Here is a 14,586-nt window from a genome sequence, read left to right as displayed (position 1 = left end):
AGTTCTGTACATGATACCACTCATATAACTTCAAACAAAATGGTGATATCAAAGAATCAGTAAGCTTTGTTATCACTTCGAGTGTACAACTATCTTATTTTGCTCGAATAAGTTTATTGCTTCGGTGAACAACATTAAATCTTTGCATCTTTGAGCTTTTGCTATAGAAAATTGAACAGTATCGTACCGACCGTCGTAAGGGGAGGTCGCGCGCGTCGCCCTACGAAGTTTCGTTACGAAAATAGTATTTTCAGTGAGTCGTATTTTTACGTTCAGTGTGACATTGATTTGTGTCAAGTGTTGTAACGTAATTAATAAACAAAATATTATTATTGGGATTATTTTAAAGTTTGCAAAAATTTAAAGGATTATCATATTAATGTAAGTAGCTTTGTTTCTATTTCGTTGTTAATTTCAATAAAATCATCTCAGCTGTGACCCACCATTATCTAAATGAGAAAGGTCCTTCATAATATTTTGGGATCCTAATAATGAATACAATAATTGAAAGTTAAATTGTTAAACTTTGATTACGTAAATATTTAGTTCAAAATAAATAATCATTCAATGGCTTATCACGGGCTTAAATTGAAGATATATTATAAGTAAATATAAATTATATAATGAAATTCAATATGGTATGAATATGATAAATAAAAATTTTCACCCTTTGACTATAATTATGCTTACTGTTTGTTAGTAGGGGGTATGTAACGAAAGGGTTAATGAATGTTAATTAAATTAATTACGGAGCTGTATCAAAACATTTAATTATTATTAAAGGTTTTAAAGAGCTATTCTTACTTATATTTAGTCGAGTTTAGTTGCCAAATTTTAAACGGGTACAAATGGGTTTTAAATTACTATGGCGATTCTTAAAAGTAATACTAAAATTAAATTCAATTAGTTTTAAATTTTAGAGATAATCGTGTTAAGAAATTATATAATTTTTTGGTTATTATAATATATCATTATTATGAACATAATCAAAATAGGTACGTATGTTTTTTTTAAATTGATTCTTGGGTGAACTGATGAATTTATATGTAATGTGGTCACTGGGCAATCACGGAAGGACTCTTTTTACCCATTTTCTGTGCTATTTCCCAAATATCTCGTTGTGTGCCCTTAATTTATTAGTACGAATCACACCACATGTTTTAAAATTTATTCTGAATTTTAATTCGTCAGTATCATTCGTATACTATGGATGTATTTTGAATCTATTTTGCAAAGAAATAGCATATATTCAATGGAATGCAAAATATTTTGCAAAACATAAAAGATTGGAAAATATTTACTTAAAAATTATTCGAGTTTAGCTGATTACATTAATGTGTACTATTTAAGTATCAAATATCTTAACTTCGATTGTTGTCTATAAATTCGAAAACTCTAAAATTCTACAAAAATATTATTTTATTCATTATATTATACTTGATAAAGCACACAAATAATTAAAACTGAGTAAATTGCGATTTTTATTCTGTCGCTATAATACTATGTTGATTCGCGTTTGAGGTGTCCGATGCATTTATTATGATTTGGCACGATTTGGTAAGCAATTTAATTGTCATGACTATCAACATTACATACTAGAAATAAGCTGCAGCTTATTTATTCATTAAAAAATTGCAGTAAGACAAAAGGTAAATAATATTGAAGGTAGTAGGTGTCATTACCATATGGTGAAAATATGTTAATGATAGTCGCCACCATTAAACGACCAACATAAGATCTTAGACATAATGGCACTTATGTCTGTTATAATACTGGCTCGTTTACAAGCCGCAAGCTCGGTAAACCTTTTCATAGCAATATTTGCATTACTGTGTATAGGCTAAATGTGTTATTTCTATAAATCAAAAATTTGATTTGAAAGAAATCTGAAAAATAAAAAATACGTATAAGCAAAAAAACAAGGTTTATTAATCGTGCATTGTTTCTCTTTAATAGACAAAATTTAATTAAAAAGATACACTTTATTGTTCTATCACACGTGCTATCAAAACAGAAGATCAAAATTAGGGCTTCCTAGTGAAAATCAAAAGGCCTTCTTGCTTCCAATTTCTTCAAAGTATTGCTGTTTAGTAGTAAAATTAAATATGTAATAAATACACAGTGCTCAAAGCTATAAATGGAATACGTATAATAATATAAAAAAAATCCTATCAGAAAGTAACTATTACATTATTACATACTTATTATATAGTAATAGCCTGTGAATGCCCCACTGCTGGGCTAAGGCTTCATTTTTGAGAAGGTTTTTTAGCTTATTTCACCACGCTGCTTAAATACAGGTTGGTGGAATACATATGTGGCAAAATTTAAGTGAAATTAGACACATGCAGGAAACCTCACGATGTTTTCCTTGAACGTCAAGCACAGGATAAATTATAATCACAATTTAAGCACATATAAATTCAGTGATGCTTGCCCGGATTTGAACCCACGATCATCGGTTAAGATTCACGTGTTCTTACCACTGGACCATCTCGGCTTGTACTTATTATATAATTACTCGCTAATTCGGAAACCGTCACTTCAAATCTCGTCTAATACATGCATGTGAAAAGTTTTGTTAACAACTCAGTTCATGTTTGAAGGAAAATATTTTAAAGAGACTGGCATATGTTAGAAGAGGTTCAGTGGTAAATATTTTTATCCGTAAAAGGAAAGGTTATTAATTTAACTGGGTTATTATTTTACTGGTGGTAGAGCTTTGTGCAAGCTCGTCTGGGTAGGTACCACCCACTCATCAGATATTCTACCGCAAAACAGCAATACTTGATATTGTTGTGTTCCGGTTTGAAGGGTGAGTGAGCCAGTGTAATTACAGGCACAAGGGACATAAAATCTTAGTTCCCAAGGTTGGTGGCGCATTGGATATGTAAGCGATGGTTGACATTTCTTACAATGCCAATGTCTAACAGCGTTGGTGACCACTTACCATCAGGTGGCCCATATGCTCGTCCGCCTTCCTATTCTATAAAAAAAAAAAAAAATTTAAGTGTCAATAGTTTGTTCAGAAAATTTCCGAATCTTTACACAAATATTTATATCATAGTTCTGACTGACTATTATTGCACAAACTAAAATAGAAGCCGAAATTTGAAGCATAGGCTTATTTTTTAACGAAATCATCCGCTAAGATAGGATTTTTGAAAATATCAAATTTTAAAGTCGGAACGGTTAACTAGTGTTATAATATATAATTATATAAGAGTGAAATACTTCATTACATATAAATTATTCCATTCATTATTATTTTTTTTTTAGTTATATTGAATATCGACATTTCAGACGGTCGATATCAGGTTTTTTTTTTTATATGAGAAGAAATTCGATGCGAACTTCGAATTTCTATTCAAAGTGCGGTTCGTTTACGTAAGTAGTTTACAAAGTTCGTTTGAATATAGAAAAAGTTTTTTTAACTATTAGGGCAGATTACAGTACTTTAATACCTGACTGCTGACTTTAGCTCAGCAATGAATACTAGCAATATAAAAATAAAAAAGCTGTAAATTTTGTTCATGTATTATATTTAATCGCCATTATAACGAATAAAATTTTATGAACTAGATTTCGCTGATAAAAAGCAACATAAGTGTGTACAAAATTTCGGAGCAATTGCTTGGTTGGATTTGTTTTAAAATTCAGTTGCAAGCTTAACTTACATACAAACAGGCGAAATTAAACAAGAGTTTCTAAAACAATTGATCCGGATTGGGTGCTCTATTTATCGATGAATGCTCGTCGGCGGTCAGAAAACTAATCTTCTTTAAATACCTGCACAGCAGATAAGAACTTAATTTAAGAACTTAGAATATAAGTTAAGAATTTATTAATAAATATTACATTGGCACGAATGAAAGTTTTCTAATTTTAAAAATAATACTTCTTTTCTCTAACAATAATTTCTAGGGAAATCACCCCTCTGCAAATATAATTAAGGGTACATTTTATTTTATATTTCCGTCGTTTCGTCTAATAGCTAGATGTTTTGCATTCCAAATGCCTCTTCGACACGTTTTTCGTCGTTACTTTTTATTAAAATTATATATTTTTTTTCCTTTCTTTTCCATTACGTAATTTGCGGTTCCATTTTTGAAAATATTCTTCATTGTAACTGTTATTATTACGCTCGTGTGAATCGATTATTACAAATCGCTACTTCCTTAATCCTTTGTGAATAGACATTTGCGTGATTATTTATATGTGCGTGTTTTTTTACGTACGTGTGAACGTTCAAATACAATGCTAGGTTAATATTATAAATATCGGACCAAATTCATGTAAGACAAGACAAATGGCGGTGTTTCGTAATCAAATTATAATATTATATCATCTATATCATGAATAAAATAGTTAACAATTTCGTAATATTTACATTTTAGAAACTATAAGGACTAGAGATTTTGAAATTTTAAGGGTTCAAATATTTGAGTTAGGTTAATATTATTAGCGTTAATAATAATGATGTTATTTATCCATGGGGGTAAAACCCACGTGTATGCGTGGCGCGTGTGTTACAACGTATGAGTGTGTGTTTGTTGTATAATAACAAAGTAATAAATAAGATAAATAAATATATTTATATTATTAACGAAAATCTTTGTTTATTTCTTTAATAAAAAATATTAATTCTTTCAATAAACATTTTATTCGATATTTCAAATTTTACTGGGCGTGTCGAGATAGATAATGCAGCCGGCATTATTAAATTTATCTATATTATAATGAATTCAGTTAAATGAAATGACATTATTATCTAAAATACGAATTCAACAACCACCAGTTGGAATTTCGAAAACATTTCGTGATTTAAATCGGCAATTATTTGTTGATTCGTTGTTTGATTTCGTTGATCACTGGAAAATAGTAGTTTGTGATTGTGGCTGTGATTATATTCTACTATTTCTGCTGTGCTTCGCAGTTACACCTAAATTTATTTTGGATTATACATGTCTATTTTGTGTACATTTACTAGATAGGGCTTTGTGTGACCTCGTCTGGGTAAGTTACCATTTATCACATATTCTACATCACAGCTATACTTATTATTGATTGATGGGCTCCGGTTGGAAAAGTAAATAAGCCAATGAGTACAGGCACTAGGGACATAATATTTTTGTTCCCTATGTTGGTGGCGCATTGGTGATGTCAAGAATGTGTAATAGTTCTAATACAGCACCAATGTATTAGAACTACTATACATATATTGTAAAAGAACAGAAAAAAGTTTGCCAAATCTATTAATGTAGTTTAATTTTAGTCGTTTTGGTCGCCGTGTAAAGTGTTTTGGTGTGTGTGTATGTATATATTTCCTCTGTTCTGAATTCATAAGTATAAAATAAGGATTTTATCTATTCATATATATAAATAAATTGTCTTGACTGATTCTTGAAAGCTTGACAGTTGATGCATTTTATGATGTATACAGCCGCTTAGGTAGGATTTTTGAAAATTTCACCCCTAAAGAGGTAAAATAAAAGATGATCAGTTTTATGGAACTCATCATTTCCAAAATTAGAAGGATTGAATTTCATATATAAGCATCTGGTTAGAAATAAATACGCATTTCAGTGTTTTTAAAAATCTAACCCCTATGAGGGTGACACGCCGGTAAAGTATATACATGATTCCGTCTTTTTTTAAATAAAAAGAATAAAATTTAACATTTCAACTTCTGAGTAAAAATAAATGCGTAAGTATTTCGTCATTTTTGGAAATTCAACCTCAAGATGAAAAAATTGAAAAATAAAATGGTCTGATCTGCTCGAAATTTACTATTCGTGCTTCTTGTTCGAATTTATAAACTTCCAACAGAATACTCTTTCGAATTTAAAATAATACGGTTCCCTCTTAAAGTGTTTTTCAGCATGACAATCAATAAGTTCCAAGGGGAGTCATGAAAATGGCCGGCATTGATTTAGGTGAGGGCTGCTCCTTGTATGCATAGTTTTTTATTACATGCTCTGAAGTGAGCTCTGGGAGTGAATTAGTGGTGTAATGAGTTAATTACTATTTAAAAATGATTACCATACTGTTCTTCTTCTAACGAGATGAAGTGAAACATGAATGTTACTTACTTTGAAAATCACAGACTTCTATAGAACCATTTTTCTTTTACGGGAAACAGATAGTCAAATTTTTATCAATTCCAACCGATCTATTCTCCCGTAATGCATCATATAACATGTATCGCGTATTTTTCACACGTTTATTAAAATATCTTATAATAAGTGAATACCTGGTTTGAAGATACCCTTTCCAGTTCTATAATTCCAGAATGAAATCGGTGAGTGCATTTTTCCTTGCAATGCTTTTAGAATAACGAGAGAACTTTTGCATGATATGCTGTAAATATTAGAATAACAAAAGTTTATAAAGTCGTTGGTCCTATACTTGAACTCTCTCCGGTCCTCGTATTGCCGCCCCGTGCCGTAAAGAATAGAGAACGTAAGAGAGAGAGAGTGCAATTGTATTTGCGAATATATTTGTGCACTATTATGTGTCATATGCATGGCTAGTCTCTAGACGTCATCTTTAACAGAGTATCAAGTTAGTGATTTTTAAATAAAATGTTTCAACGCGACAATTTACATTCATCATCATTTACAATCATTCGATTATAAACAGAATCAAGATTAAAACAAAACATATTATATAAAATAATTAATTTTCCCCGTCGCAAATATGCACAAAGTAACACATTGCATGCGCGAAATATTTCAAAGTGCTTTTATAAGCCATTACCGTGCGTAAACATTGTAAATAAAACTTCGATCACGCAATAAACTCAAAGCATGAACGCCTCTTTAATTAAATATATTCACCGGGCTCTCGATCTTAATTAAAAGGTTTATAGAAATAAAATTTATTGAGTACGTTACCAGACGTTTTGTTTGGTAATTGCATTTGCATCGAGTAGGTATAGAACATTATTACTAGTTTTGCCGTGTTAATTGCTTTTAGAATTTAAACGTTGAACTTCGAAGTGTAAAGGATTACTTAAATTAATTCTAATAATCGTTGTCAAAGGCATTTATTGTTCATTGTTTTCATTATTAAAATTTATAAGTCCATGTTTTGAGTCTTAAGTATGAAATATTTTGTTTCACCTTAACTTAAGAAAAGAGAGAAGGACAGAAAGACTTCTGTCGTTGTGTTCTCTGTCACAGAAATGTTTTTTTTTTTTGTATTGGCTTATAATAATAATATTAATATTATTATAATTACTAGCTTCAGTCCAGTGATGTATATGTTTGTATTTTTTTTTCAAAACATCGGTCTAATAACAGACGATCGCTTGAGGATTTACAATTAAAGACTGCTCAGTCACTGTTCGTTAAATTGTGTCTCAAGCTTCCCTTAAAGTAAAAAACTTAAAAAACCTAAAGGAACCGCGCCAGTAAGAAAACAATACTAAAGACAACTGATTGCTTATTTTAACTTTTCCTTAAAATTAAATATTATGTTAAGAAAATGATAAGACTTATTATAGAATACATGATTATGTATTAGCTCATATTCGTTAATTTACGTACAGGAAATACATAGTAATTTGATTTTCTATGGTTCATAATGTTTGTTTATAACTGTATAATTAAATTTCATTCGATAAAATTAATAATGAGTTATTTGTCTATAATTGAATAAAGATAATTTGTATACTGTAAATCTACAAATAAATGAATATTTGAACAATTTTTTTTTCTAGATCAACAACATTGCGACAAACATTAATTACTAATAATTTGATTTTTAGAAAACTTTTGCATTGTAATAGTAAGTTAGAAGATGAACACAAGCTATATTATGTTAATACTTTATATACTTTATTATGTATGCAGTTAATCCGTTCTCTTGCTTGACGAAATAAAGACTAAAGGTACTAACAAATGTCCTTTGTTCGACAAATAACTTTTCTACTGTTAAGAAAAATGCTTAGAGCCAGAATGGCTCATTAAATTAAATTAAAAAACCACCAGTTTGGAATGTAGATTCTATCGAGAACCGGCAAAAAATTAGCATTTATATTTTAATATATACAATTTAACGTATATGGCCTGAATGAAAATTAACGAAATCGGTGCTTGTCTATAATAATAATAATAATAATAATAATAATACCCTGGGACATTTTTCACACACGGCCATCTGATCCCAAATTAAGCTTGTACAAAGCTTGTGCTATGGAAACCAGACAACTGATATACTACATATACTACTTTTCTTTTGTAAATACATACTTATATAGATAATTACACCCAGACTCAGGACAAACAGACATGTTCATGCACACAAATGTCTGTCCTGGGTGGAAATCGAACCCGCAACCTTCGACGTAAAAGGCAAGTATCTACCAACCACGCCAACCGGCTCGTCTATTAATGTTTTTTAATGATACGAAAAAGTATTGATAGAAGTAGTACTGGTGGTAGGGCTTTGTGCAAGCTCGTCTGGGTAGGTACCACCCACTCATCAGATATTCTACCGCAAAACAGCAATACTTGATATTGTTGTGTTCCGGTTTGAAGGGTGAGTGAGCCAGTGTAATTACAGGCACAAGGGACATAAAATCTTAGTTCCCAAGGTTGGTGGCGCATTGGCTATAAGCGATGGTTGACATTTCTTACAATGCCAATGTCTAAGGGCGTTTGGTGACCACTTACCATCAGGTGGCCCATATGCTCGTCCACCTTCCTATTCTATAAAAAAAAAAAAAAGGAGTAGCTATTGCAACGTATCATCTCTGTATCAACTGTATTATTAATAATATAAATATACGTTATATATATATGATACAAACCTCATCATAACGGGTGTCATAACTACTAGCAAAAGCGTTTCCAAGGAAGGAAATTATAAAACTATCATTTTATTTATATATACTCGTATATATACAGTACTATATTTATAACATGCTGTTGCCGAGTATTGTACATTGATTTTTCTATGTAAAAAACTTCGCAATTGCAAACGACAACTGTAATAAGTTTTATGTTCAGGAAATATAGAACGAGAATCCTGAAAAGATAACACTCTTTTTATGAGCGTTCATCTAAAAAAATATCTATACGATGATTACTATATTAAAATTGATTTAATGATGCCCAGAATTTGTTTTTTTTTGTCCGTGGCTTTGTGACCATATCTAATGTAAAATATTACAGGGTATATTTTCGTTTTAAAATTTGATCACAATCAAACAAAACGCGATAGATCACTATAAATCTTCGTAACTCGAATATAAAGTTCATATAACGATATATTTAAAATCTGATACTCCACAATGTCAAAAGATTTTAAAACATGCAGTTCTTTTGATATGCTCAGTGTCGGGTGAAATATAACAATAGGGCTCCCGACTGTTCAGTTGAAACGGTCCCGTTCAAAGAGATGGCTTCCATTGAATTCCTTTAACTTAAAATCTCTTTAGGTGTCGATACTTTGACCTACGTTCGATTTAAAATATATTCAAGATTATATAATATTTTATTATAAAATATTTCGTTTTCGATATTTGAAAGAATTGATTGCTATCAATGAATACAATTATGTACAAGTGTGTAGCAATGCGTTTTACACGAATATGTTTTGAGAATTACTAATGAACCGTATACTCTGGTTTTAATTGCTTTATTTATCAAGGCATGTTCCTCATATTTTGGAAAGATTTAAGCTGACATTTTTATGAAAATAACACCCAACGGAAGACTTTCACTTATCAGGTTATTTTATTGAAAATTTTAGCAAACCAGAAAAACTGATTTGCTTTAATTGTGATTGGATTGTATGACAAAAGAGTATAAAAATATTTTATCGATATTCATCAAATAAAACAATATAAGAAATAACTAATCGCAATCCCTCATCGTATATTACGAGTATATTGACGATATCTTAAAGGTAATTCAATGGAAGTAATATTGACATTCGATACAGTTAAACCAATTTATTCTCAGTAATTCGATATATTGGATAAGTTATTAACGCTTCCTAATGTGTGGCGTGTAAGCACTTGACCTCGAAATCAGTTACAGACAGACAAGCCCTGGTATAAATCAATGTAGTCTATATAACGACTACTATTTTTATTTTATGACGTAATTTTTAATTAAAAAAAATGTTTTAACTTTGCATCTTAGAGTTAAAGTTTTGAAAACTTTACAAGTTAATTTTGATTTAAAGATCGTGTGGCTTCAAATACTATGTTATTTGATTGCGTCGTCGTTTGTATCAGTGCATATGTGTGTGCCTGCATATATGGATAAGTGAATATTTACATTTATATGCGATTTAGAGATCGCGTGGCTTTAAAAACCCATGATATTTGAGTGCTTCCGTATTTGCAGCCGTGCGTGCCTGTACGCGTAACGTGTGCGTGGAAATGTGTGAAAAGGTTAGCTTGTTTAGCCGGTGTATTTGCGTATTTTTGTATGTGATGTTTTAATATATATGTGTGTAAGGTATGAAAATAATCATTATTTTTTCATTTAATTGATTTAATCGTTTTTTGTAATTATATATGAATAATTTCCAAGTTGTATAAGTACGATCTAAAAAGAGATTTCTTAGTGCACCCAAACCATTTTTAATGACCTAAAGCGGCCTATTAAAACACAGAATGCTGTCGGTTTGTCCTTATTATTGCTTATGCCTTTATTATATTATAATAATTTTTGTTAAGAAGAATCTTGTTTTGATTCCCACGCGATTGATATCGAGGCCCTTTTTTCGAATACTTTACTTCCTTTCTTCAATAACCACATTCTTTATAATAACAATAACAAAGGCATTTAACAAATTTTTTGGTATGTTTAAAAATTATACACGAAAGCTGTCAACAAGAAAATTAGGCTTATGAGTCTCGTAAAAGAGTTTTCACGGTGAAACAACACTCCATTATTTAATAGCTCGAGGCTGGTTGTCAACCCCTGTCACATAAGTGATGAGCCAACGAATGCTTAACTGACGTTTGTAAATGAAAAACTGGTTGTCGTTGTCATACAAGTACATATTTTGTTAACAGTTTTCTCAAAATAAATATCTTAATATACTATTTTACTCTTAATGTTTGTTGGATTTCTTGTTCAGAAATTCTCTATTATGTTCTGGAATTAGGAAATTAGCAGTGTTACACGTTTGCCCATTGAATTGCGAGTAAATTTATCTAAGAGATGGTATAGAGTTTACTTGTGTTTGCTCATACACTTTGCGCCATAATATCGACTGCGTTTTTAGCTAGCGTCTATTTAAATTGACCCCCTTAATTCGGTTACGTAGATAATAAGTATTCATATTCAATTTTTTTACATTTTACACTTCAATATGATATCCACGTATATTTAATCCTTTTTTTATTAAATTTCCTTTTTTATTTCATAAAAGTTATGTCTTCGTGAATGAACTATATATGCAATGTATATATTTATCTGAGTAGCTTTTTTATCTCGTTTAAAAAACGCTTTACTCGTATACATGAAGTGTGAACCGGGTATGTAGGACTCGCAGGCGCGGAGTATTCACCGGAATACTCAATAAAAATCCAGCAGTACCTGATCTTTTCAGACGGCACCACAGGACCGCTAACGCATACAATCGTAAAGCCCCGACTTGTAAAATTAAAACCAACATAACCATTGCCTTTAGTCAAAACTAATTTTAAGCGTTACATTTAAAATTGTTTGCAGACAGTCATAATTAGTTTTTACCGGAAATAGTTCTGAGTGTACATATATAAGTCTAACTGATATATATGGCTTGAAGGATGGTTATCAATTATATCGCGACCTGGCTTTTTGCAAAATTTTTCCTCTTCCCACTCTTCATAACTTGATTCCATCAATCATTTAGGATAACAAATACGCGTTTGTTTTTCATCTCTGATGGGGAATTCTTCTTTTTGTGTTAAAATAGACTTATTGTATAGGAAATTATTTGTAATAATTATCTAGATGTAACATACCTTACGTTTAATGTATTTGTAACATCTCGGTACCGATAGATGGCGCTGAATAAATATTTGAGATTTTAAATCGATATATATATTATACATATTCGCAGATAAAGCAGATAAATCTTCGAATGAAAACTAGTATATAGTTTTTATCCATGACCTCCTGGGGGTAAGGTTTTAGAAAAGGTATTAAAAAGAATGTTTCTGTTGTTCCTTGAGGTTTAAGTTTGCTTCATATAGACATACAGAGTTACTTACGCATTTATTTCATTTGTATATATAGTCTCGTTAAGCTGATCAGAATTAAAGTTTTTTTTGAATTAAATAAAGTATTTATTATATTTTATCGCTATTTTATTCACCTATTATGCTTCAGAGATCATTTTTACTTATAAAACCGTTTGACTAGACTATATACCAACGCACAGCCAAATTACTGAGTCTAGAAAGTTGAAATTGGAACATGGTTTATTTTATTTAGTAAACATCCACTGAAAACTGTAATGGAAGAAATCAGATTTATTTTTATTCGCCGGTCCACTCTTCTTATAATAATGACTACAAAAATGTTCGTCAAATTTCAATTTAATCCACCAAACCCATTTGGTGTTTATTAAAATCCATCAAGCAGCTTTGTAAACGTAAATACTTTTTTGTATGTAAATAATTTATTATATAAATATCAATCTGCCTGTCTGAAGGGCACTAAATCCTTAGTTATTTTATCATAAAATAACCATACACTTTGCTATCGAGTTCCAGTGTATAGGGTGAGTCAATCAGTGTAATTACAGACCGTATATTCCATCTTAAATCTCTTGGTTGGCGGCGCGTAGACGGTCTGACGAGTGGTTTATGCTTCTTGCAGTGCCAATGTTTATAGACGAAGACTCAAATGTCTCAAATGACCATTTCCTCGTCTGTCGTTCTCAAATATTAAAAAATATACATCTGGAAATATACGTCTAAGGATAATGTTTTTCGTGGGAAATATAACTTATTTTACATGTTTTCTACAAAGAATTTATTATATCGAATATTCTGGAATCATGAATCATATTGACATGGCCTGTTTTGTATGATATATTCTTACAACAAATGTGAAAGCAACGTATCATTTTTCAATGCTTCTAAGTGACATTATACATTGCAAATAGTGAGAAACGTGAATAAATTTTTACCGTTAGTAAGACTTCGCAGAATCACTCTATATCCTTTAGTGTAAGGATAATACCAATAATATTCAAAAGATTTTTGTAATTCTTTTTTTAAATTTTTTTATATATTATTTCGAATTTTGATTTTTAGCAAAAGTTATTGTTAAAATTCAGTTGTGTTTTTGTTATTTAAGTAAAAGATGTATTTTTTTTGTTTTTCGACAATTAGAGATATTTTTATTTGAATTTTAATTAAGCCTATAATTAAAACAATATTTTTTTTAAATATATAACGTTGGCTTCCTAATTAATAAATAAAATAAAAATAAAGAAGTTTGAAAATAAATCTTTACTACAGTACTCTGAGTACTACTAAGTAATATTATCTTGTAATATCCTGGGACTTTATTCACACACGGCCATCTGATCCCAAATTAAGCAGAGCTTGTGCCATGGAAACCAGACAACTGATATATTACATATACTACTTTTCTTTTGTAAATACTTACTTATATAAATAATTACACCCAGACTCAGGACAAACAGACATGTTCATGCACACAAATGTCTGTCCTGGGTGGGAATCGAACCCACAACCTTCGGCGTGAAAGGCAGGTACCTACCAACCACGGCAAACGGCTCGTCAAATCAATCTTGTATTGATGTTTTCGGCTTAAAATAAAAAAATATAGCTGAAATATAATTCAAAACCATATAATAGATTCCTTGAAGTATGATAAACTTTTTAACTTCTGTGAATAATTCATTTGGTATTTATTTTGATGGTTTCTTTAAGATCTTAACATAAGAAAAAATCGTTGGAAGATATCATCGATATAAGCACTCATTGTAATAATAGCTAACATTCTACATGAAAAATTATTCTATGGTATTATTATGAAGAGCCTATATCCTACACATTTTTTCCTATTATATTTCATAGTAAAAATAAATAATACAATTACAAACTTACATAAGTTAAATGAAACAACCAGCTAGGTCGCTACTTGTTAGTCTGGCAGCCACCAACAAAAAAAAGAATAAGTAAGTAACAGCCTGTTAATGTTCCACTGCTTGGCTAAGGTCTCTTCTCCCTTTTTTTTTGAGGAGAAGGTTTGAAGCTTATTTCACCACACTGCTTCAATCCGGGTCGGTGGAAGACACATGTGACAGAATTTCAGTGAAATTAGACACATGCAGGTTTCCTCACGATGTTTTTCCTTCACCGTCAAGCACGATATAAATTATAAACACATGAAAATTCAGTGGTTTTTGCCCGGGTTTGAACCTACGATCATCGGTTTGATTCACGCGTTTTAACCACTAGGCCATAAAAGAAAAGAATGCTAACTTGTAATACATTTATACAACTTAATGAGGTTGATTCAACAACGAAATATATGACACTATAATAATGGAACATTCCGACAGACCTTTAGTGTGATTTAAATAACTAGTAACATC

General features: G+C 30.6%; 1 protein-coding gene across 2 annotated transcripts in view; it reads left to right on the top strand.

Annotated features, from left to right (window-relative positions):
* The first annotated feature begins 205 nt into the window (after positions 1–205).
* Positions 206–14,586, top strand: part of LOC126768470 (glutamate receptor-interacting protein 2) — a 313,332-nt gene continuing 298,951 nt past the window's right edge. For both annotated transcript variants that reach the window (XM_050486599.1, XM_050486597.1), the window contains exon 1: positions 206–381. The gene's annotated coding sequence lies outside the window, so the exon portion shown is untranslated. The remainder of the gene's footprint in view (positions 382–14,586) is intronic.

Source organism: Nymphalis io, chromosome 5 (genome assembly GCF_905147045.1).
Source record: "Nymphalis io chromosome 5, ilAglIoxx1.1, whole genome shotgun sequence".
NCBI lineage: Eukaryota > Metazoa > Arthropoda > Insecta > Lepidoptera > Nymphalidae > Nymphalis > Nymphalis io.
This window is presented reverse-complemented; position numbering and strand designations above follow the sequence as displayed.